A 24,278-nucleotide genomic window follows, 5' to 3' on the forward strand; every position below is an offset into this window, starting at 1 on the left:
TCCGTCAGGACCTTCACACGCAGGACCCGCCGACTGCTGGTATCTGACAGGTACAGGACCTCTCGCACAGGGTCAACCGACAGGTAATATTTATGGGCTGGGCTAGTACTGAAGAGAGAGAGACAGAGAGAGAGAGAGAAAGAGAGAGAGAGAGAGAGAGAGAGAGAGAGAGAGAGAGAGAGAGGGGAGAGAGAGAGAGAGAGAGAGAGAGGGAGGGAGAGAAAGAAGGAGGGAGGTAGGGAGAGAGAGGGATGGAGAGAGGGAGAGAGAGAGAGAGAGAGAGAGAGAGAGAGAGAATCAAACAGTGTCTGAGTTTGTACTGAAGTGCTCTCTGTAGGACTGTGTTTGCTCTTCCAGACATCTTTAGTTGGCCCACCCTGACCAACAGGGGGCGATAATAACACAACACACAACCCATATGACACATTAACTCACTCGATATTCACAAGATCAGGATTATGAGATGCAGTAGAGGCAACAGATGGTCTCTCTTACACACACACACGCACACGCACACGCACACACACACACACACACACACACACAGCCACACACACCTGTAAGAGCACAGTTAGGATTTTACACTTTAACACACATCTGCTCTGCATCTTTGACAAGTTTGTGTGAGTGTGTGTGTGACATGTGAATGTCCTTGACATTGTACAGCCTCCAATCTGCTCTCTCTCTCTCACACACACACACACACTTATGATCACACTGTCATCATCACAAAATTAGCAGCCCAGAAAAAACCCTTTACCAACAAGAGACAAACAGAATGAGAGCAACAAAGATAGATAGATAGAGAGAGAGAGGAGGGAGAGAAGGAGGGGGAGAAAGAGGAAGGGGGAGAGAGAGGGAGGGAGAGAGACAGATAGACAGGGACAGGATTTCAAACAGATAGACATAGAGAATGAGTGGGAGAAAGAGAAAGAGACAGAGAAGACGTGGGTTGAAGAGGGAGAGAGAGAAGAAGAATGAGAGTGGGAGGGAGAGAGAGAAAAAGAGAAAAAGAGTGGGAGGAAGAGAGAGAGAAGACGTAGGTTAGAGGGAGAGAGAGAGAGAGAGAGAGAGAGAGAGAGAGAGAAGACGCGAGTTAGAGGGAGTTGTCCTTGAAGATTTTCATTTTGAGTCACTGCTTATGATGAAGCCCCACACACATGGAACGTAGACACATGAGAGAGATGGGGGGAAAGAGGGAGAGAGAGAGAGAGAGAGAGAGAGAGAGAGAGAGAGAGAGAGAGAGAGAGAGAGAGAGAGAGAGAGAGAGAAGGAGAATGTGAGAGAGAGACTGTGGTCACTGGTCAGTTTTAAATATCCATACCCTCATGTGTTGTGTATTACTGTACCAGGCAGCTATATTAGAGCGTGAATCACACACATCTGTGTTTGAGTTTTATATCCTCACATCTGTATTTGAGCTTTAAATCTCACGTCTGTATTTGAGCTTTAAATCTCACGTCTGTATTTGAGCCTTAGATCCTCACTTAGATCCTTACGTCTGTATTTGAGCGTGCATTCAACTGAGGTTTGAGCTGTGGTACAGAGGTGTGGTACAGAGGTTTGAGCTGTGGTACAGAGGTGTGGTACAGAGGTGTGGTACAGAGGTGAGGTACAGAGGTGTGGTACAGAGCTGTGGTACAGAGGTTTGAGCTGTGGTACAGAGGTGTGGTACAGAGGTGTGGTACAGAGGTTTGAGCTGTGGTACAGAGGTGTGGTACAGAGGTTTGAGCTGTGGTACAGAGGTGTGGTACAGAGCTGTGGTACAGAGGTGTGGTACAGAGGTGAGGTACAGAGCTGTGGTACAGAGGTGTGGTACAGAGGTGTGGTACAGAGCTGTGGTACAGAGGTGTGGTACAGAGGTGTGGTACAGAGGTTTGAGCTGTGGTACAGAGGTGTGGTACAGAGGTGAGGTACAGAGGTGTGGTACAGAGGTTTGAGCTGTGGTACAGAGGTGTGGTACAGAGGTGAGGTACAGAGGTGTGGTACAGAGGTTTGAGGTGTGGTACAGAGGTGTGGTACAGAGGTGTGTGAAGAGGTGTGGTACAGAGCTGTGGTACAGAGCTGTGGTACAGAGGTGTGTGAAGAGATGGATGAATTACTTGGCTGTGCTGCTTCTGTGGCTCAGTGTGTTCACACACACAATTGCGCACACAATTACACACACAATTAGACACCATGATCACACAAACCTGGCAAAAACAGCAGTGGATAGAGCACAAACAGAAAAACGCACACACATACATACAAAAGCAGTCTGACACACACGCAAACAGACACGTCATACAGTGAATTTTGTGAATTCTCTCTCACACACACACACTGTAGGTGTGTCCAGGTGTGTGCTGATGACCATGCGGATGTGTGCTGTGTGTCTCATGTTTAACACAGTGTGGTGAAGTGTGTATGTGTGTGTGTGTGTGTGTATTCAGTAGTAGACATACCTGTGCCTGATATCTCGATTCCTGGACACAGCAGAAAGTAAAGAGAGAAGAGGGAGATAAGAGTGAACTAGGGAAAGATTTGTGTTTTCATTGAAGGACACCAAAGATGTCTGCATAAAACACACACACACACACACACACACACACACACACACACACACACACACACACACACACATACATACACACACACAGACACGCGCACGCACACACACACACAGACACAGACACACACACACACGCGCGGCCACTCACTACACACTAACACCCCCATCCCCAGACTCAAAGGATACATCACTGCACATTGCAGACATGGTCTAGACCTTTATGTCAGGATATGCCAAGAAATGTCAGGACATGTCATCATATGTCAGGATATGCCACTTCAGTATACAAGAAGCAAAAGAAGCTGATCTAAATCGTCCTGCTTAGCATGGAAGGCGGAGTCACAATGACCACCCCAAAACACTCCAGATTCACCCCATAACACCACAGAACTACCCCCACAGTATGCGAGAACCACCCCAGCCACACCCCAGAACCACCCCCATCACGCACAACCTTCGCTATCACCCTTCGTAACGAGGCTCGAGAATTCCAGGAGTGATCGGACCGCATGATTCTGGGAGTTCTAGAATTCAAGGACATGATGCAATGCATTGTTACATCATAGATGGAGCTGTTCTGTCATTGTGGGCCCACATCTGCACGTATGACGGCATCAGCGTGTCCTCCCGGGATGTACCGTGTCCCGGGGTGGAGTGAGGCGCCCCCACAGTGAGCAGGCCCCGCTCACCTCAGCTCCAGGACGTTGGTAGCAAAGCCACTGGGCAGAATTCTCCGGATGAAATTGAAGTCTCCCACGTAAACGCTGCCGTCAGACCCGCAGGCTAGTGCCACAGGGGCAAAGAGCTTCTGATCGGTTGCTGGACCATTGCAGCTGGGGCACGGAATCGGACGCACAGCCCCGGTACCCATCACCGTGGAAATGAGTGGGGGCTGCTGGGAAATAAAGACATTCTCACCATCTCCTTTGTGAAGAATTCCTATAGAGAGAGAGAGACAGTCAGAGAGAGACACAGAGGGAAGGAAGATAAAGAGAGAGATAAAGAGAGGGAGAGAGATGGAGCATAATGTATTTACATGCACGATTTAAAAATCAAACATACAAACACACAAAAGCTTATTTGTGCTATATATTTAACCGCTAGCATTACATCTTTGGCTTTTATTTCTACACATTTCAGCCATTCATCATGGGCCAAAACCAATTTGTTTTGATCTTCTCAGTCTGTTTTGGTTGGGTGTGTGCTGTTAGTACTGTTGAGTGTGTGGTGTTTGGTAGTGTGGTTGAGTGTGGTGTTTGGTAGTGTGGTCTAGTGTATAATGTTTTTGTAGTGTGGTTGAATGTGTGGTATTTGGCAGTGTAGTGAACCCCTCACGGCTCTCCAGGTTGAGTGTGTGGAGTTTGGTAGTGTGGTCGAGTATGGTGTTTGGTAGTGTGGTTGAGTATGGTGTTTGGTGGCAAGGTTGAATGTGTGGTGTTTGGTATCGAGGTTGAGTGTGTGATGTTTGGTATTGAGTGTGTGGTGCTTGATATTGAGGTTGAGTGTGTGGTGTTTGTTAGTGTGGTTGAGTGTATGGTGTTTGGTAGTGAGGTTGAGTGTGTGGTGTTTGTTAGTATGGTTGAGTGTGTGGTGTTTGGTAACGAGGTTGGGCGTGTGGTGTTTGGCAACGAGGTTGGGCGTGTGGTGTTAGTATGGTTGAGTGTGTGGTGTTTGGTAGCGAGGTTGAGTGTGCGGTGTTTGGTAGCGAGGTTGAGTGTGTGGTGTTTGGTAGCGAGGTTGAGTGTGTGGTGTTTGTGAGGTTGAGTGTGTGGTGTTAGTGAGGTTGAGTGTGTGGTGTTTGGTAGCGAGATTGAGTGTGTGGTGTTAGTGAGGTTGAGTGTGTGGTGTTTGGTAGTGTGGTGAATCCCTCACCGCTCTCCAGGTTGAGTGTGGGGTGTTTGGTAGCAAGGTTGAGCGTGTGGTGTTTGGTAGTGAGATTGAGCATGTGGTGTTTGGTAGTGAGGATGAGTGTGTGGTGTTTGGTAGTGTGGTATTTGGTAGTGAGTGTGAGATGTTTGGTAGCGAGGTCGAGTGTGTGGTGTTTGGTAGCGAGGTCGAGTGTGTGGTGTTTGCTAGCGAGGCTGAGTGTGTGGTGTTTGGTAGCGAGGCTGAGTGTGTGGTGTTTGGTAGCAAGGTCGAGTGTGTGGTGTTTGGTAGCAAGGTCGAGCGTGTGGTGTTTGGTAGCAAGGTCGAGCGTGTGGTGTTTGGTAGCAAGGTCGAGCGTGTGGTGTTTGGTAGCAAGGTCGAGCGTGTGGTGTTTGGTAGCGAGGTTGAGCGTGTGGTGTTTGGTAGCGAGGTTGAGCGTGTGGTGTTTGGTAGTGTGGTATTTGGTAGTGAGGTTGAGCGTGTGGTGTTTGGTAGTGTGGTGAACCCCTCACCGCTCTCCAGGTTGAGTGTGTGGTGTTTGTCCAGAGCCCACCCGCCCAGGTGAGAGGAGACCATCTCGAAACCCTGTAACTGAACCATCCGCTTCTCCCAGATGATGTGATCTGGGCACGATTCATACTCATACCCCACAGAGACTGGACACACACACACACACACACACACACACACACACACACACACACACACACACACACACACACACACACACACACACACACACACACACACACACACACACACACACACACACAAAGTGAGTGTGAGATAAGTGAAATAGGTGAAATACAGACACAGGAAGGAGAGAGGCTGGGAGAAAGAGGGAAAAGGACTAAATGATACCTGCATATAGTAAATCCTCTTCTCATCTGTACGTACAGCTGTGTGTGTGAGCGAATGTGTGAGTGTGTGTGTATGCGTGTATGTGTAAGTGTGTGTGTGTGTGTGTGAGTAAGAGTGTGTGTGTGGCTGTAGCAAGAAAAGCTTGCAGACAACAGAGTGTGTGTGTGGAATCTTAATGTAGTGTGTATGTCATCTCCAACTATCTGAAGAGCTGATATTTTTAAGCATACACACACATACACACACTCAAACACTCCCCTTCACACATCAAAAACTCAGAGTCAAATTAACACACATGTATGCAGAAACATAAAACCATATGTTTCCTCAAACACATGCAGAGACACACATCTTAAAACCTTATGTTCTCTCTTACACCACCCCCCACACAGACACACACACACGCACACACACACACACACGCACACAGACACACACACACACACACACACACACACCTTGTGCGTGCACTAATCCTGTGATCTGCTGTCCGTAAGCGTCGGTCTTGTTCCAGGAGTAGACGTAGATGAGGTCGGGCGTGGCAGGGAACCAGCGGGTGAAGAGCGTCCCCTCCACGCCCACAGACAGGTGCACGCGCGCCAGGCCCGCAGGGGGCACTGCAGGGGTCAGCATCACACGCAGGAGAGACCGGTAGCCAGGTGCACGTGACGACAGGTAAGTCAGCTTCCCAAAGCTTCCTGGGATCTCAATCACTTCCTGGACAGCCTGAGGGAGAGAGGAAACGGAGAGAGAGAGAGTGTTTTATCCACTACATATATTATGCCTTCATGTGTGCTACAGCTAAGAGGAGCAGACAGTGTCCTGACTGACAGTGTGAGCCACACAGCAAAACTACAATACACATGAAACACTAACTCGATTAATACTGACATTACTGCATCATTAACATATTTAACCCAAATATCTGGGGTTAGATTTTTAGTGAATCGGTAAAAGCAATGAGGTGTAACCCCAGTAATTCATCATGGAACACAGACCTGATGAAACACAGACATCATGGAACACAGACCTGATGAAACACAAACCTGATGGAACACAGACCTGATGGAACACAGACCTGATGGAACACAGACATCATGGAACACAGACATCATGGAACACAGACATCATGGAACACAGACCTCATGGAACACAGACCTGATGAAACACAGACTAGATGAAACACAGACATCATGGAACACAGACTAGATGAAACACAGACCTGATGAAACACAGACCCGATGAAACACAGACCCGATGAAACACAGACCCGATGAAACACAGACCCGATGAAACACAGACCTGATGAAACACAGACCTGATGAAACACAGACCTGATGAAACACAGACATCATGGAACACAGACCTGATGAAACACAGACCCGATGAAACACAGACCTGATGGAACACAGATCTGATGAAACACAGACCTGATGAAACACAGACTAGATGAAACACAGACCCGATGAAACACAGACTAGATGGAACACAGACCTGATGAAACACAGACCTGATGAAACACAGACCTGACGAAACACAGGACATTCTCAGAGCATAGTGGAACTCTTCCACCTGGGAGGGTCATCAGAGCCCCTGAAACCTTGACAGGGACACTATAATTCTTTTAATATTCTTTCAAACCAATTATCAGCCATAATACTCGACTGCTTCTAGCTTCTCCCATTTCTGTTGATCAACTGTGACAGACTCCTACATGGGTTCTGCACACTAGCAGATCAGCTAGCTAAAACCAAAGCACTAAAACAGGTGACAGACCCCTTCAGTACTCATGAGCTTGATGCTGTCAGTCAGGAGGCATGAGGGAGCAGAGGTGGCCACAGGGGGGCGCTCTCATCCCCTCCATTTGAATAATTTGTGTCTAATTAATGTTAATATTCTACACCTATTTCATGTGTGCAATCTAAATGTGCAATATTTCTATTGTGTGTAATGTTATTGCTGCTGAATGCTACTGAGAACTTAATTTCCTTCGGGATTAATAAAGTACCTATCCTATCCTATCCTATCCTATCCAGTGGTCCGCTCCCCTGATGGGGCGAAAGTGTCCGGACAGTAAAGGGTCCGGATGTGTTTAGGTGAAACCCACAGGTGACACAGCACCCTGGAATGTGAATATCTACAAGAATATGAAAAAATATATATTATTATTATAATTATAATCTTTATTTGCACTCAAAGTGCTTTACAAAATAAAAAGAAGAAAACAAACAATAATATAAGGTAATAAAATAATAAAATGGCAATCCTATTAAAATAATTAGAAGAACAAACATAAAATGTAATTGTGTAAAATCATGTGATAAAATAACCATTAGAGTATGAGTATGAATATGAATACAAATATGATTATAAATATGGATATGAATAATGAGTATACATATGAGTGTGAGTATGAGTATGAATTTGAGTATGAATATGGGTATGAATACAGGTATGAATGTGAGTATGAATATGAGTATGAATATAGGTGGGAATATGGTTATGAATATGAGTATGAATATGTATGATTATGAGCATGAATATAAGTGTGAGTAGGAGTATGAATATGAGTATGAATACGAGTATGAATATGAGAATATTATGGGTATGAATATGGGTATGAATACGAGTATGAGTATGAATATGAGTATGAATATGAGCATGAATATAAGTGTGAGTAGGAGTATGAATACAAGTATGAATACGAGAATGAATACGAGAATGAATATGAGAATGAATATGGCTGTGAATATGGGTATGAACACGAGTATGAATGCGAGTATGAATATGAGTATGAATATGGGTGTGGATATGAGTATGAATATGGCCTTGAATATGAGCATGAATATGAGTATGAATATGGGCAAGAATGTGAGTATGAATATGAGTATAATATGGTTATGAATATGAGTATGAATATGGCTATGAATATGAATATGGACATGAATATAAATATGAGCATGACTATGAGTATGAATATGGTTATGAATGAGTATGAAAATGAGTGAATATGGGTATAAATATGAGTATGAATATGGGAATGAACATGATTATGAATATGAGTATGAATATGGGCATGCATATCAGTATGCATATGGCTTTGAATGAGTATGAGCATGAATATGGTTATGAATATGGTTATGAATACGGGTATTAATATGGTTATGAGTATGAATATGGTTATGAGTATGAATATGAGCCTGATTATGTGTTTGCAATTCAAGGAGACGTGGAGTTTTGTTCATTTTTATATTCTTTTCTTTACTGTCAATCACATCACAGTTTTTGACGACTGCTAACGTGCGTTTGTCCAATCTGTAGTCACATTTTCAAAACTCCAAACACAGTGAACACAACATCAGTTTTCAGTGGCTATACTATTAGTTCAATTCATGTTGTTATGGCACAAAATGCAGTCATTTTACATGTTTTTATAATGCTTAAATTTTCTATACACACAAGGTTATCCAATAACAAAATTCTGGATCGTTTTTGTCTTATTTACAATTGCTTGTACACAGCATGCCAAAAATGAAAACCTAAGGTTCAAAACCTTAAATATCGTATAAAATCCCAAGTTCTGCAAAAACAAAGGCAGCTGAAAAGTTATTACTGTTGTACACATTTTTTGCACATATAGATAAATTAAGTATAGTATAATATATATATATATATATATATATATATATATATATATATATATATATATATATATATATATATATATATATATATATATATATTTATAAAAAGTATAAAATGAAGTACAGTAATGTACCGGGTCAGAGAGGAGCAAATATAACAATTTGTCCTGCAATCTCAAGTGCTGGTTTGGTCCTTCACAAATGCCAGATTGGTCCCTATAACAGTGACCTCCTTCTTTCGTTTTTGAATGAACTCTACCAACAACTGGTTCCAGAAGCAGAAAGGGAACAGGTGGAGGAAACACCAGGACATTTGTGATGGGAAAATGTAGCATTTTGTCATTCTCATGTCATCACAAACTGGTTTATATACCATCCAAGAGTGATGTCCCTTTTCCTCCCGCCCATCTCGCCTGTCCTCAACCCCACTAAGGAACTAAGGACATTTCAGCTGAAGATTGCCAGGGGTGAATAAGGCATACCAAGCTTTTCTATCCCAGGTCCATGGCAAGGGCTAACATCAGATGTGATGTGGATGAAAACATGTGGCCAACTGCTGAAGGCCGTTTAGATTAGACCTAACAAGACTGTTCAGTTTTGTATTCTGTTTTTCCCCCTTCTGTGGCTTTTTGTATATATGTGTATTTTTACACATATGGGACCATGGCTAATTATGTTTACAATTACGATAATTATTTTTTGGGTTAGGCCACAATTTACAGTAATGTCCCTAATACAGTAAAATATACCCTTTACTGCAAAACTGTTACTGACTCCTTTTTTGTCTAATCTACATTCCATATAGTACCTAACAGTAAATATCACTCATTGTGTAGACAGTATGTTGCCAAAAATGCACACATTTGAAAAAAAAGTCCAAATGAAGTGGATTACAGTAAAAATGAACTGACTAAGAAAACAACAGATGTTACTGTAAAATGTCTGTTGTTTGCTGGGAGAGGGTAAAATATTACATGTAATACTGTTTCTGTATTGCCATGAAATGTTAGTTTTTTTACAGTGGTTGTGCAGTGATTGACTATGTTCATCTCGAAAAGAGAATATGTGCTATTGTTTGAAAGAATGATTGGATACTGAACCAGGTTTGCTGTGTTTTAACAAAGTTGTTTGCATTGTGAAATGCAGAGTTGTTATTTAGTTAAGAAAATGTGCTTTTGAACATGATATTAACTATTTGGCTATTTGTGTGAGGTCAATGTGTTGCTGTGTTTAGAGTTTTGACAATGTATCACAAGTATTGGGAAATGCACGTTAGCAGTCGTCAAAAACTGTAATACATTTATAATTATATAAATATGTGTAGAGAATGGAAGAGAAAGAGAGGAGGAGAGAGTGTGAGAGAGAGAGGGAGGGACAGAGAGAGAGAGAGGGAGGGAGAAGGAGCGAGAGAAAGGGAGGTGAAAGGGGGAGACCAAGATTTGTTGAGAGAGGGATACAATGAAAACAACACATTTATAGAATTAATAATTCTATAGGTACACACACACACACACACACACACACACACACACACACACACACACACACACACACACACACACACACACACACACACACACACACACGGCTGGCATTCACCTGTAGCTCAGGTATGACAGGTCCTCTTTCTTCACAGTTTCCAGCGAATCGTGTTAGAGGGGCGGGGAGAACAATAGGGTTTGGACTAATCAGGTCTTTCTGTTCACAGACTGGGGGCGTGGCCTCAGAGCGCATCATCACCACATGTTCAATCATCACAAACTGGTTCCATGGCAACCAAACGGAATGAGTCTGGGGGAGGAAGGGAGCTCTCTGGAACAGCAGGGTAACAGCCACACCCCCTTCTGCTAGGATGTCAAAGCTAGTGGAGCAACACACACACACACACACACACACACACACACACACACACACACACACACACACACACACACACACACACACGATCATTACACTGAAAGTAAAAATAAGCAATCTTTTGATCATTTGTGCCTTTATATTAAATAATAAATTCATAAGAGAAGAATGACTCAACTCATTCACAAACACACACACAAACACAGACATACAACACCAAACTGCTTAGTAATAAAATTATATACACTTATATACTTGGACATAGTAAACATACACTACAAATATTAAAATCTGTGATGGTTTTATGGGAGTGCATTGTTGTGCAATTATGTATGTATGCACATTTGCATATTGGTGTGTGTGTGTGTGTTTTTTTGTGTGTGTGTATGTGTGTGTGTGTGTGCATGTATGTGTGTGTGTGTGTGTGTGTGTTTGTGTGTGTTTTTTTGTGTGTGTATGTGTGTTTGTATGTGCATGTGTGTGTATATGTGTGCGTGTGTGTGTGTGTGTGTGTGTGTGTTTGTATGTGTTACCTGCCATCCCGACGACTTAGTGTGTGTCCATATTCTGGATTGTGCTGGAATGTGACGTTCACACCTACCAGCGGAGTTCCATCAGAAGCAAACACCTGACCTCTAATTACACACACCCGACTAGACACACAGAGGGACACACACCCATGTCAAGAGAGGGAGACACACACCCATGTCAAGAGAGAGAGACACACACCCATGTCAAGAGAGAGAGAGACACACACCCATGTCAAGAGAGAGAGACACACACCCATGTCAAGAGAGGGAGACACACACCCATGTCAAGAGAGGGAGACACACACCCATGTCAAGAGAGGGAGACACACACCCATGTCAAGAGAGGGAGACACACACCCATGTCAAGAGAGAGAGACACACACCCATGTCAAGAGAGAGAGACACACACCCATGTCAAGAGAGAGAGACACACACCCATGTCAAGAGAGGGAGACACACACCCATGTCAAGAGAGAGAGACACACCCATGTCAAGAGAGAGAGACACACCCATGTCAAGAGAGAGAGACACACACCCATGTCAAGAGAGAGAGACACACACCCATGTCAAGAGAGAGAGAGACACACACCCATGTCAAGAGAGAGAGACACACACCCATGTCAAGAGAGGGAGACACACACCCATGTCAAGAGAGGGAGACACACACCCATGTCAAGAGAGAGACACACACCCATGTCAAGAGAGAGACACACACCCATGTCAAGAGAGGGAGACACACACCCATGTCAAGAGAGGGAGACACACACCCATGTCAAGAGAGAGAGACACACCCATGTCAAGAGAGAGAGACACACACCCATGTTAAGAGAGAGAGACACACACCCATGTCAAGAGAGGGAGACACACACCCATGTCAAGAGAGAGAGACACACACCCATGTTAAGAGAGAGAGACACACACCCATGTCAAGAGAGGGAGACACACACCCATGTCAAGAGAGGGAGACACACACCCATGTCAAGAGAGAGAGACACACACCCATGTCAAGAGAGAGAGACACACACCCATGTCAAGAGAGGGAGACACACACCCATGTCAAGAGAGAGACACACACCCATGTCAAGAGAGAGAGACACACACCCATGTCAAGAGAGAGAGACACACACCCATGTTAAGAGAGAGAGACACACACCCATGTTAAGAGAGAGAGACACACACCCATGTCAAGAGAGGGAGACACACACCCATGTCAAGAGAGGGAGACACACACCCATGTCAAGAGAGAGAGACACACACCCATGTCAAGAGAGGGAGACACACACCCATGTCAAGAGAGAGAGACACACACCCATGTCAAGAGAGAGAGACACACACCCATGTCAAGAGAGAGAGACACACACCCATGTCAAGAGAGGGAGACACACACCCATGTCAAGAGAGAGAGACACACACCCATGTCAAGAGAGGGAGACACACACCCATGTCAAGAGAGAGAGACACACACCCATGTCAAGAGAGGGAGACACACACCCATGTCAAGACTCAGGGCAAAATTTGGTTTGTTAATAACAAAGATTCTTTTGTTTGTTTTCTCCGTATTTCATTTGCACACCTGTGCACACAAAAATGAATCAACTACTGTGTTTGTGTTCAAATGAAACTGTTTTAAATGTTCTCATGGCAGATGTGGCAGCAGTGTGTGTGTGTGTGTGTGTGTGTGTGTGTGTGTGTCCATGCAACTTGCTGTCACTGATATCTGCAGTATCTGTATCTGCAGTATGTGGTTTGTAAGTAAGTAAGTAAGTTTATTTATAAAGCACATTTTATATGACAGAGTCAACCAAAGTGCTGTACAAGGGCTAAAAAGTACAATATATGCCCAACTCAAATGAAAAACACAGAATTTTACATAGCATAGAAACATTTAAAATACATACAAATACACTATGTAAGATAAATATACAGGTTTAAAAGGCCATGGTAAAAAGATGTGCTTTAAGTCTCGACTTGAAGGCAGTGGCGGATGCCAAAGTTTAATTGGGGTAGGTAATCAACAACGCAACAACTACCCAGGCCAGCAGATAGATCTGCCCCTGCTTGAAGGTTGTAAGAGAGTAGATCTAACCTCGAAGGGAAGACTATTCCATAATCATAGTTTGTATATGTTTGTTTTTGGTGTGTATTGAGTGTGTGTGTGTGTGTGTGTGTGTGTGTGTGTGTGTGGCTGTTACCTGCTATCGTATGGCAGGTCTCCTGGTAGTGTGTGTGTGCTGTCTCTCTCAATGAGGAATCGCACACGATTAAAGAACTGGTGCGATGGGCGTGGCCCAAAGGTGGTCTGGCTCTGCTGGATGATGTCATGGGGGTCAGGTGACCCCTGACACAGTGGGGAATCTACACAGACCTGCTGGTTACAGCAGTCAGGATCAATACAGTCCACCAAACCATCTGTAACACACACACAAAACATCGTCTTGGTTTAAAAAAGACATGTACATACTCAAAAGAATAATGTTTTGGGCAAACAACAAACTGTGTGTATGTGTGTGTGTGTGTGTTTGGGGGCGAAGTCGATGTTCTCCATTAGAGAGGATCTCTGTTCACTGGCCTGTAGACGGACTGCAGTCCATCAACCCAACCCTCAGACACACACGCGGTTTAGTGTGTGTTTCAATATTTACCTTTGAGTGAGTGAGTGTGAGTGTGTGTGTGTGTGTGTGTGTGTGTGTGTGAGGGCCCTTAAAATCCTCTCTCCACTCTCTTGAGATGATCTAATTAATGACTATTGGTATTTCAGACAGGCACTGCAGGGGCAACCCTGCTCAATCCCAAGGACCCTTTTACCTCCATCATTATCTCCACTGTCGTTGCACTGTGTTTCCATGACAATGTTACAGCCGGCACCAGTCCAGCCTGCCTGGCAGACACAGTGCCAGCCGCTCTGCTGGAGAGAGCAACGTCCATGACCATTACACAGACCAGGACAGGCATCTGGGGGGAGAGAGAGAGAGGGGGGGGGAGGGACAGAGAAAGTGAAGGAGAGAGAGGAAGAGGGAGAGAGAGAGAGATAGAGGGATAGAGATAGAGGGAGAGAGATAGAGAGAGAAAGAGAGAGAGAGAGAGACAGAGTGGGAGAGAGGAACAGAGAAAGCGAAGGAGAGAAAGAAGAAGAGAAAGAGGAAGAGGGAGAGAAAGAAAGAATGGGGAAAGGAAGATATATTAGTCATAGAGAGACAAAATTGAGTCATTGGGAGATTGGGAGAGTGGAGTTATTGGGAGATAGAGTGGAGTTATTGGGTGACAGAGTTGAGATATTAGGAGATATAGTGGAGTTATTGGGGCGATAGAGTTGAATTATTGGGAGATAGAGTGGAGTTATTGGGGCGATAGAGTGGAGTTATTAGGAGATAGAGTTGAGATATTAGGAGATATAGTGGAGTTATTGGGGCGATAGAGTTGAGTTATTGGGAGATAGAGTGGAGTTATTGGGAGATAGAGTGGAGTTATTGGGAGATAGAGTGGAGTTATTGGGAGATAGAGGAGTTATTGGGAGAGATTGGAGTTATTGGGGCGATAGAGTGGAGTTATTGGGGCGATAGAGTGGAGTTATTGGGAGATAGAGTGGAGTTATTGGGAGATAGAGTGGAGTTATTGGGAGATAGAGTGGAGTTATTGGGAGATAGAGGAGTTATTGGGAGAGATTGGAGTTATTGGGGCGATAGAGTTGAGATATTGAGAGATAGAGTGGAGTTATTGGGAGATAGAGTGGAGTTATTGGGGCAATAGAGTTGAGTTATTAGGAGATAGAGTGGAGTTATTGGGAGATAGAGTGGAGTTATGGGGGAGATAGAGTGGAGTTATTGGGAGATAGAGTGGAGTTATGGGGGAGATAGAGTGGAGTTATTGGGGAGATAGAGTGGAGTTATTGAGGCGATAGAGTTGAGATATTGAGAGATAGAGTGGAGTTATTGGGAGATAGAGTGGAGTTATTGGGGTGATAGAGTGGAGTTATTAGGAGATAGAGTTCAGTTATTACTGATCTAATATTAAGATAAGAAGTGCTACTCTCTGTTTATTAAATTACATTCGTTTATTATTAAATGAATCATTAAATAGTCTACCAGTGGCTCAGCAAGCCTCAAAAAGACAACTGTGCTTTATTGAATCACATCATGAATGTTCCCGTTTAAAGAGAAGCTGAACCTCTCTCTGGACTATGAGCAAGTAGGCTTACCTTTATCAAGCAAATCCATGTAATGTGCTAGAGTAAAGAAGAGAGAGAGGGGGAGGGAGACAGAGAGAGAGAGACAGACAGAAGGAGAGATAGTGTGAGAAAGGGTGTGCGTTAAAGGCTGAATTACACACCATCATGGAAGAGAAAAGCAAAGAGATTCTAGACACTCTGTTCTCATCACACACATGACACCAGTAGACAGAGTGTGTATGTGTGTGTGTGTATTTGTATGTGTGTGTGTGTGTGTGTGTGTGTGTGTGTGTGTGTGTGTATTTGTGTGTGTGCGCGCGCGTGTGTGTGCGCGCGCATTGGCATTTCAGCAGTTTTACAGCAGTACTGCATTTTTTAAGCAATTTGTGGAGGTGAAGAGTGCAGTCAGCAATAAAGTGTGATTCACTCCTCAGACACACCAACAGTCTGTCATAAATATATAAACCCTGTGTGTTACTCAGACCTGGGGAGCAGCTCTATCACATATAAACCCAGTGTGTTACTCAGACCTGGGGAGCAGCTCTATCATATATAAACCCCGTGTGTTACTCAGACCTGGGGAGCAGCTCTATCACATATAAACCCCGTGTGTTACTCAGACCTGGGGAGCAGCTCTATCACATATAAACCCCATGTGTTACTCAGACCTGGGGATCCGCTCTATCACATATAAACCCCGTGTGTTACTCAGACCTGGGGAGCAGCTCTATCACATATAAACCCCGTGTGTTACTCAGACCTGGGGAGCAGCTCTATCACATATAAACCCCGTGTGTTACTCAGACCTGGGGAGCAGCTCTATCATATATAAACCCCGTGTGTTACTCAGACCTGGGGAGCAGCTCTATCATATATAAACCCCGTGTGTTACTCAGACCTGGGGAGCAGCTCTATCACATATAAACCCCGTGTGTTACTCAGACCTGGGGAGCAGCTCTATCATATATAAACCCTGTGTGTTACTCAGACCTGGGGAGCAGCTCTATCACATATAAACCCAGTGTGTTACTCAGACCTGGGGAGCAGCTCTATCATATATAAACCCCGTGTGTTACTCAGACCTGGGGAGCAGCTCTATCACATATAAACCCCGTGTGTTACTCAGACCTGGGGAGCAGCTCTATCATATATAAACCCCGTGTGTTACTCAGACCTGGGGAGCAGCTCTATCACATATAAACCCCGTGTGTTACTCAGACCTGGGGAGCAGCTCTATCATATATAAACCCCGTGTGTTACTCAGACCTGGGGAGCAGCTCTATCACATATAAACCCCGTGTGTTACTCAGACCTGGGGAGCAGCTCTATCATATATAAACCCCGTGTGTTACTCAGACCTGGGGAGCCGCTCTATCATATATAAACCCCGTGTGTTACTCAGACCTGGGGAGCCGCTCTATCATATATAAACCCCGTGTGTTACTCAGACCTGGGGAGCAGCTCTATCACATATAAACCCAGTGTGTTACTCAGACCTGGGGAGCAGCTCTATCATATATAAACCCCGTGTGTTACTCAGACCTGGGGAGCAGCTCTATCACATATAAACCCAGTGTGTTACTCAGACCTGGGGAGCAGCTCTATCATATATAAACCCCGTGTGTTACTCAGACCTGGGGAGCAGCTCTATCATATATAAACCCCGTGTGTTACTCAGACCTGGGGAGCAGCTCTATCACATATAAACCCCGTGTGTTACTCAGACCTGGGGAGCAGCTCTATCACATATAAACCCGTGTGTTACTCAGACCTGGGGAGCAGCTCTATCACATATAAACCCAGTGTGTTACTCAGACCTGGGGAGCAGCTCTATCATATATAAACCCCGTGTGTTACTCAGACCTGGGGAGCAGCTCTATCATATATAAACCCCGTGTGTTACTCAGACCTGGGGAGCAGCTCTATCATATATAAACCCCGTGTGTTACTCAGACCTGGGGAGCAGCTCTATCACATATAAACCCAGTGTGTTACTCAGACCTGGGGAGCAGCTCTATCATATATAAACCCCGTGTGTTACTCAGACCTGGGGAGCAGCTCTATCACATATAAACCCCGTGTGTTACTCAGACCTGGGGAGCAGCTCTATCATATATAAACCCCGTGTGTTACTCAGACCTGGGGAGCAGCTCTATCATATATAAACCCCGTGTGTTACTCAGACCTGGGGAGCAGCTCTATCATATATAAACCCCGTGTGTTACTCAGACCTGGGGAGCAGCTCTATCATATATAAACCCCGTGTGTTACTCAGACCTGGGGAGCAGCTCTATCATATATAAACCCCGTGTGTTACTCAGACCTGGGGAGCAGCTCTATCACATATAAACCCCGTGTGTTACTCAGACCTGGGGAGCAGCTCTATCATATATAAACCCCGTGTGTTACTCAGACCTGGGGAGCAGCTCTATCATATATAAACCCAGTGTGTTACTCAGACCTGGGGAGCAGCTCTATCATATATAAACCCCGTGTGTTACTCAGACCTGGGGAGCAGCTCTATCACATATAAACCCCGTGTGTTACTCAGACCTGGGGAGCAGCTCTATCACATATAAACCCCGTGTGTTACTCAGACCTGGGGAGCAGCTCTATCACATATAAACCCCGTGTGTTACTCAGACCTGGGGAGCAGCTCTATCACATATAAACCCCGTGTTAAATGCCTTGAACACACGTGTGTAGAGCTGTAATGATGCAGAACTACAGTGGTCTTATAGTCAAAGGACTAAACTCCATAGACTGGACTCCACGCTGAACGCTGTGTGTGTGTGTGTGTGTGTGTGTGTGTGTGTGTGTGTGTGTGTGTGTGTGTGTGTGTGTGTGTGAAGTTCATTCTATCTGTTCTTTTCTGCAGTCTGTTCTCTATTGCTCATTGCTTTGGGTGTATACGTCTCCCTGGCAACAGCATGATGTGTTCCTGTAACAAGCTCACAGTTCCCGTCCACACCCTGGAACTGGGCAACAGACTGAACTGGGCAACAGACTGAACTGGGCAACAGACTGAACTTGGCAACAGACTGAACTTTTAAGGTTTCGTGCAAACTCAAGTGTTCAGTTTTATTTAATAATTAAAGTTCTGCCTATAATTTTTTAATGATTATTTTTCATACACAGACCATAACTGCATTTACACAGCCTGGTAGAAAATGTATATAATATTAAAAAGTTGCGAAATCACAAGGCCTTCTGGGTGTGCTGTGTCTGTTAATGATGACGGCACTGCAGCAGGATGAGGAGGAGCTGTGATTTACCATCACGTGAGGTGACGTTTGGAGATACAGATTAACCATCACGTGAGGTGACGTTTGGAGATACAGATTTACCATCACGTGAGGTGACGTTTGGAGATACAGATTTACCATCACGTGAGGTGACGTTTAGAGATACAGATTAACCATCACGTGAGGTGATGTTTGGAGATACAGATTAACCATCACGTGAGGTGACGTTTGGAGATACAGATTTACCATCACGTGAGGTGACGTTTGGAGATACAGATTTACCATCACGTGAGGTGATGTTTGGAGATAGTTTACCATCACGTGAGGTGACGTTTGGAGACACAGATTTACCATCACGTGAGGTGACGTTTGGAGATACAGATTAACCATCACGTGAGGTGACGTTTGGAGATACAGATTTACCATCACGTGAGGTGACGTTTGGAGATACAGATTTACCATCACGTGAGGTGACGTTTGGAGATACAGATTAACCATCACGTGAGGTGATGTTTGGAGATACAGATTTACCATCACGTGAGGTGACGTTTGGAGATACAGATTTACCATCACGTGAGGTGACGTTTGGAGATACAGATTAACCATCACGTGAGGTGATGTTTGGAGATACAGATTTACCATCACGTGAGGTGATGTTTGGAGATACAGATTTACTATCACATGAGGTGATGTTTGGAGATAGTTTACCATCACGTGATGTGATGTTTGGAGATACAGATTTACCATCACTTGAGGTGATGTTTGGAGATACAGATTTACCATCACTTGAGGTGATGTTTGGAGATACAGATTAACCATCATGTGAGGTGATGTTTGGAGATACAGATTAACCATCACGTGAGGTGATGTTTGGAGATACAGATTTACCATCACGTGAGGTGATGTTTGGAGATAGTTTACCATCACGTGAGGTGATGTTTGGAGATACAGATTTACCATCACTTGAGGTGATGTTTGGAGATAGTTTACCATCACGTGAGGTGATGTTTGGAGATACAGATTAACCATCACGTGAGGTGATGTTTGGAGATACAGATTTACCATCACGTGAGGTGATGTTTGGAGATAGTTTACCATCACGTGAGGTGATGTTTGGAGATACAGATTTACCATCACGTGAGGTGATGTTTGGGTTTAGATCTTGTGTGGCGTTAAAATACTTGCTTACATATAATTCAAAAGAAGACAGCTAAGTAACACGTTTGGACCAATCACACACACACACACACCCACACCCACACCCACACCCACACCCACACACACACACACACACACACACACACCATGGCTTACCTATAGTACAGTGTTCTCCTTCCCAGCCTGGATGACACACACACTGTCCATCTTTACACTCCCCATGCTCTTCACAGACTGGATGGCAGGACTGTCTGTCACAGGTAGGCCCCTCCCATCCATCCTCACATTGGCAACGCCCACCAACACATGTGCTGTGAACACTACAGGGCACTGGACACACTTCTACTGAGAGAGAGAGAGAGAGAGAGAGAGAGAGAGAGAGAGAGGGATGAAGAGGGAGAGGGAGAGAACATATCAACAATGTGTCAGCAACAGTGTCCAGACTCTGTGAGCTCAGGCTAAACTACAGCTGTCTCAGGAAAAGAAAAATATAATATATTAACATAATAATATAAAATATATAATAGAAAATAATAATAATATATATTATGTAATAATAATATAGGAATATATAAGAAAATAACAATAAAATATATAATAATGTCCCACCTGTGAGACAATAACACGTCTGACACTTAAACCTCCATTATACCTTTCGCAACATAATAAAGATCCATAATTTATGTTTTTTATTACTGTTACCTTGTTTTATGTACTTTATTATAAATTTTTTTGTCATTTCTTATTTATTTATTTATTATTTTTATTCCTTTTTTATTATTTGGTTATCGTTTGTTTCCAAACTATTTGCTCTGGCAAAATTGTACGTGGAATAGTCATGCCAATAAAGCTACCTTCAATTGAATGCTAACTGAATGTGTAAAGCTGGTGGTGTCTTTCAGACTGCTGTGCTGAGCCAGCTGTGTCCACTACACGCCCCACACACCCGCCACACCAACTACCACACGCATGGTAATACCACCTCAGAACTCCCAGCTCCCATTGGGTACTCCATGCACCAATCAGAGGACAGTGACACGAATATGAATGACACCCAGGAAGAGGCCCTCTACCTTACCCAGCAACTGAATAAACAAACAGAACCAACCACAAACAACATCATTAAACCCAAAACATAAACACATTAACAGGGTTAAACACTACACAGGGGGCATTAGCTAGATTAGAGATCACACCACAAAACAGGATGATTAACGCAGATTATTAAAAGAAACAGACCTACATAAAAAGCCATGAAACCAGATGAGAAGTTGAAACAGGACTCTTGTGTGAGGAATACAGACAGCAGCAGGGGTTTTTGGGTAATGGGGGTTATTATTAAGTCTAATGTACTGGTCCATTTTAGAGTCATTACGTTACTGTTACTCTCGTCACCTGGGCAACGAGAAGCCTGTCCTGAGACTAGTAAAACATCACACACAGATCAGAGAAGTTGCCCCTCTACCCCAACACCACAGATCAGAGAAGTTGCCCCTCTACCCCAACACCACAGATCAGAGAAGTTGCCTCTCTACCCAACACCACAGATCAGAGAAGTTGCCTCTCTACCCAACACCACAGATCAGAGAAGTTGCCTCTCTACCCAACACCACAGATCAGAGAAGTTGCCCCTCTACACAACACCACAGATCAGAGAAGTTGCCCCTCTACCCCAACACCACAGATCAGAGAAGTTGCCTCTCTACCCAACACCACAGATCAGAGAAGTTGCCCCTCTACCCAACACCACAGATCAGAGAAGTTGCCCCTCTACCCCAACACCACAGATCAGAGAAGTTGCCTCTCTACCCAACACCACGCACAAGGAACTTTTGAACCAAATCTGCATTAATACAGAACACATCACTTTAACTGCAGTGAATACGATGGAGCTGTGGAATGTTTAATATTCATGCACTCGTGAATCTAACGAGTTAAAAATGAATAATAATAATATTCTCATTACAGCTGCTGGCCCGTCATATGCCCAGAGCGTGTTGGGATGACCAATCCCAGCACAGTAAAATCTTATTCAGGTTTAAATATTTATCATATTTAATCATTATATTATAATTTTAATACCCACACAATATCTGAATGCTCTCTCTCTCTCTCTCTCTCTCTCTCTCTGTTCTTTTTCTCTCTTTCTCTCATTTCTTCTTTCATTGTTCTAATGTAAAATCAATTACATACAAGAATTCTATGAGTTTATAGAAGACTCTCTCCTTATGAGTGCATTCATCAGCATGTACAACATTACATCACCGCTCAATACCAACCTCATCCTGCCTAATCACTGAGCAATGACTTATACAGCATCACATTACAGGAGAGATATTTCTCAGATTCAGTCTTTTGAGGAGAAAGTGAGGACTCTGAAGAGTGTGTGGTTCAATAGGAACTGGAGATATACGCGAATAAGAGAGGCAGGTGTCGGAAATCCCTTCAGAGATGTTTTATTTGGGCTGGCCGTCTGCATCTCAACCACTACACGATTAAAAAAAGGAAACAGCAAGTAGTGTGTCTGTCTGTCTCTCCCTCTGGGTTTCTGTCTGTCTCTCCCTCTGTGTGTGTGTCTGTCTCTCCCTCTGTGTGTGTGTCTGTCTCTCCCTCTGTGTGTGTGTCTGTCCGTCTCTCCCTCTGTGTGTCTGTCCGTCTCTCCCTCTGTGTGTCTGTCCGTCTCTCCCTCTGTGTGTCTGTCCGTCTCTCCCTCTGGGTTTCTGTCCGTCTCTCCCTCTGGGTTTCTGTCCGTCTCTCCCTCTGGGTTTCTGTCTGTCTCTCCCTCTGTGTGTGTGTCTGTCTCTCCCTCTGTGTGTGTGTCTGTCTCTCCCTCTGTGTGTGTGTGTGTCTGTCTCTCCCTCTGGGTTTCTGTCTGTCTCTCTCTCTGGGTTTCTGTCTGTCTCTCCCTCTGTGTGTCTGTCTGTCTCTCCCTCTGGGTTTCTGTCCGTCTCTCCCTCTGGGTTTCTGTCCGTCTCTCCCTCTGTGTGTGTGTCTGTCTCTCCCTCTGTGTGTGTGTGTCTGTCTCTCCCTCTGTGTGTGTGTCCGTCTCTCCCTCTGTGTGTGTGTCCGTCTCTCCCTCTGTGTGTGTGTCTGTCTCTCCCTCTGTGTGTGTGTCTGTCTCTCCCTCTGTGTGTCTGTCCGTCTCTCCCTCTGTGTGTCTGTCCGTCTCTCCCTCTGGGGTTCTGTCCGTCTGTCCCTCTGTGTCTGTCTGTCTGTCTCTCTGTCTGTCTCTCCCTCTATGTGTGTGTCTGTCTCTCCCTCTGGGTTTCTGTCTGTCTCTCCCTCTGTTTGTCTTTCTGTCTCTCCCTCTGGGTTTTTGTCTGTCTCTCCCTCTGGGTTTTTGTCTGTCTCTCCGTGTGTATGTCTGCCTGCAGGACCTGAGAGGGTGAGACAGCATCACTGCGGGACGTTCAGCAGGTCTGAGCTTCACAGGATGGTGTAGCTATGAAGGGTCATACAGCCTCCTTTAGTATAATAGAGCTCCAGATGTAAATGTGTATGTCACACAGCAAACACCCTTCTTTGAGATAATAGGGCTAAATGTAAATGTGAGTGTGTGTGTGTGTGTGTGTGTGTGTGTGTGTGAGTGTGTGTGTGTGTGTGTGAGTGTGTGTGTGTGTGTGTGAGTGTGTGTGTGAGTGAGTGTGTGTGTGAGTGTGTGTGTGAGTGTGAGAGTGTGAGAGTGTGAGAGTGAGTGTGAGAGTGAGTGTGCGTGTGAGAGTGAGTGTGCGTGTGTGAGTGAGAGTGTGTGTGCGCGTGTGAGTGCGTGTGTGTGTGAGTGTGTGTGTATGAGTGTGTGAGTGAGTGTGTGTGTGTGTGTGAGTGAGTGTGCGTGTGAGAGTGAGTGTGCGCGTGTGTGAGTGTGAGTGCGTGCGTGTGTGAGTGCGTGCGTGTGTGAGTGCGTGCGTGTGTGAGTGTGTGTGAGTGCGTGCGTGTGTGAGTGCGTGTGTGTGAGTGTGTGTGTGAGTGTGAGTGAGTGCGTGTGTGAGTGTGCGTGTGTGAGTGCGTGTGTGTGTGAGTGCGTGTGTGTGTGAGTGTGTGTGTGTGAGTGCGTGTGTGAGTGTGTGTGAGTGAGTGTGCGTGTGAGAGTGAGTGTGTGTGCGCGTGTGAGTGCGTGTGTGTGAGTGCGTGTGTGTGAGTGTGTGAGTGCGTGTGTGTGAGTGCGTGTGTGTGAGTGAGTGTGTGTGTGTGTGTGAGTGAGTGCGTGTGTGTGTGTGTGAGTGTGTGTGTGTGTGTGAGAGTGCGTGTGTGAGTGAGTGCGTGTGTGTGTGTGAGTGTGCGTGTGTGTGTGAGTGTGCGTGTGTGAGTGTGAGTGTGTGTGTGAGTGTGCGCGTGTGTGTGCGCGTGTGTGTGCGCGCGTGTGTGTGTGAGTGTGTGTGTGTGTGAGTGTGTGTGTGTGTG

General features: G+C 44.8%; 1 pseudogene across 1 annotated transcript in view; it reads right to left on the reverse strand.

Annotated features, from left to right (window-relative positions):
• The window catches only part of LOC143506877 (teneurin-4-like), a 33,905-nt pseudogene extending 13,683 nt beyond the window's left edge, over positions 1-20,222 (reverse strand). Inside the window, exons 1-11 of the transcript XR_013128531.1 lie at positions 20,034-20,222; positions 15,505-15,531; positions 14,115-14,261; positions 13,502-13,718; positions 11,313-11,432; positions 10,522-10,783; positions 5,737-6,004; positions 4,930-5,073; positions 3,241-3,490; positions 2,445-2,465; positions 1-108 (exon numbers count right to left, since the gene is read on the reverse strand). The exon at positions 1-108 is cut by the window's left edge and continues 125 nt beyond it. The product of XR_013128531.1 is annotated as a teneurin-4-like (transcript). The remainder of the gene's footprint in view (positions 109-2,444; positions 2,466-3,240; positions 3,491-4,929; positions 5,074-5,736; positions 6,005-10,521; positions 10,784-11,312; positions 11,433-13,501; positions 13,719-14,114; positions 14,262-15,504; positions 15,532-20,033) is intronic.
• Positions 20,223-24,278: the final 4,056 nt, after the last annotated feature.

Source organism: Brachyhypopomus gauderio, unplaced genomic scaffold, assembly GCF_052324685.1.
Source record: "Brachyhypopomus gauderio isolate BG-103 unplaced genomic scaffold, BGAUD_0.2 sc582, whole genome shotgun sequence".
NCBI lineage: Eukaryota > Metazoa > Chordata > Actinopteri > Gymnotiformes > Hypopomidae > Brachyhypopomus > Brachyhypopomus gauderio.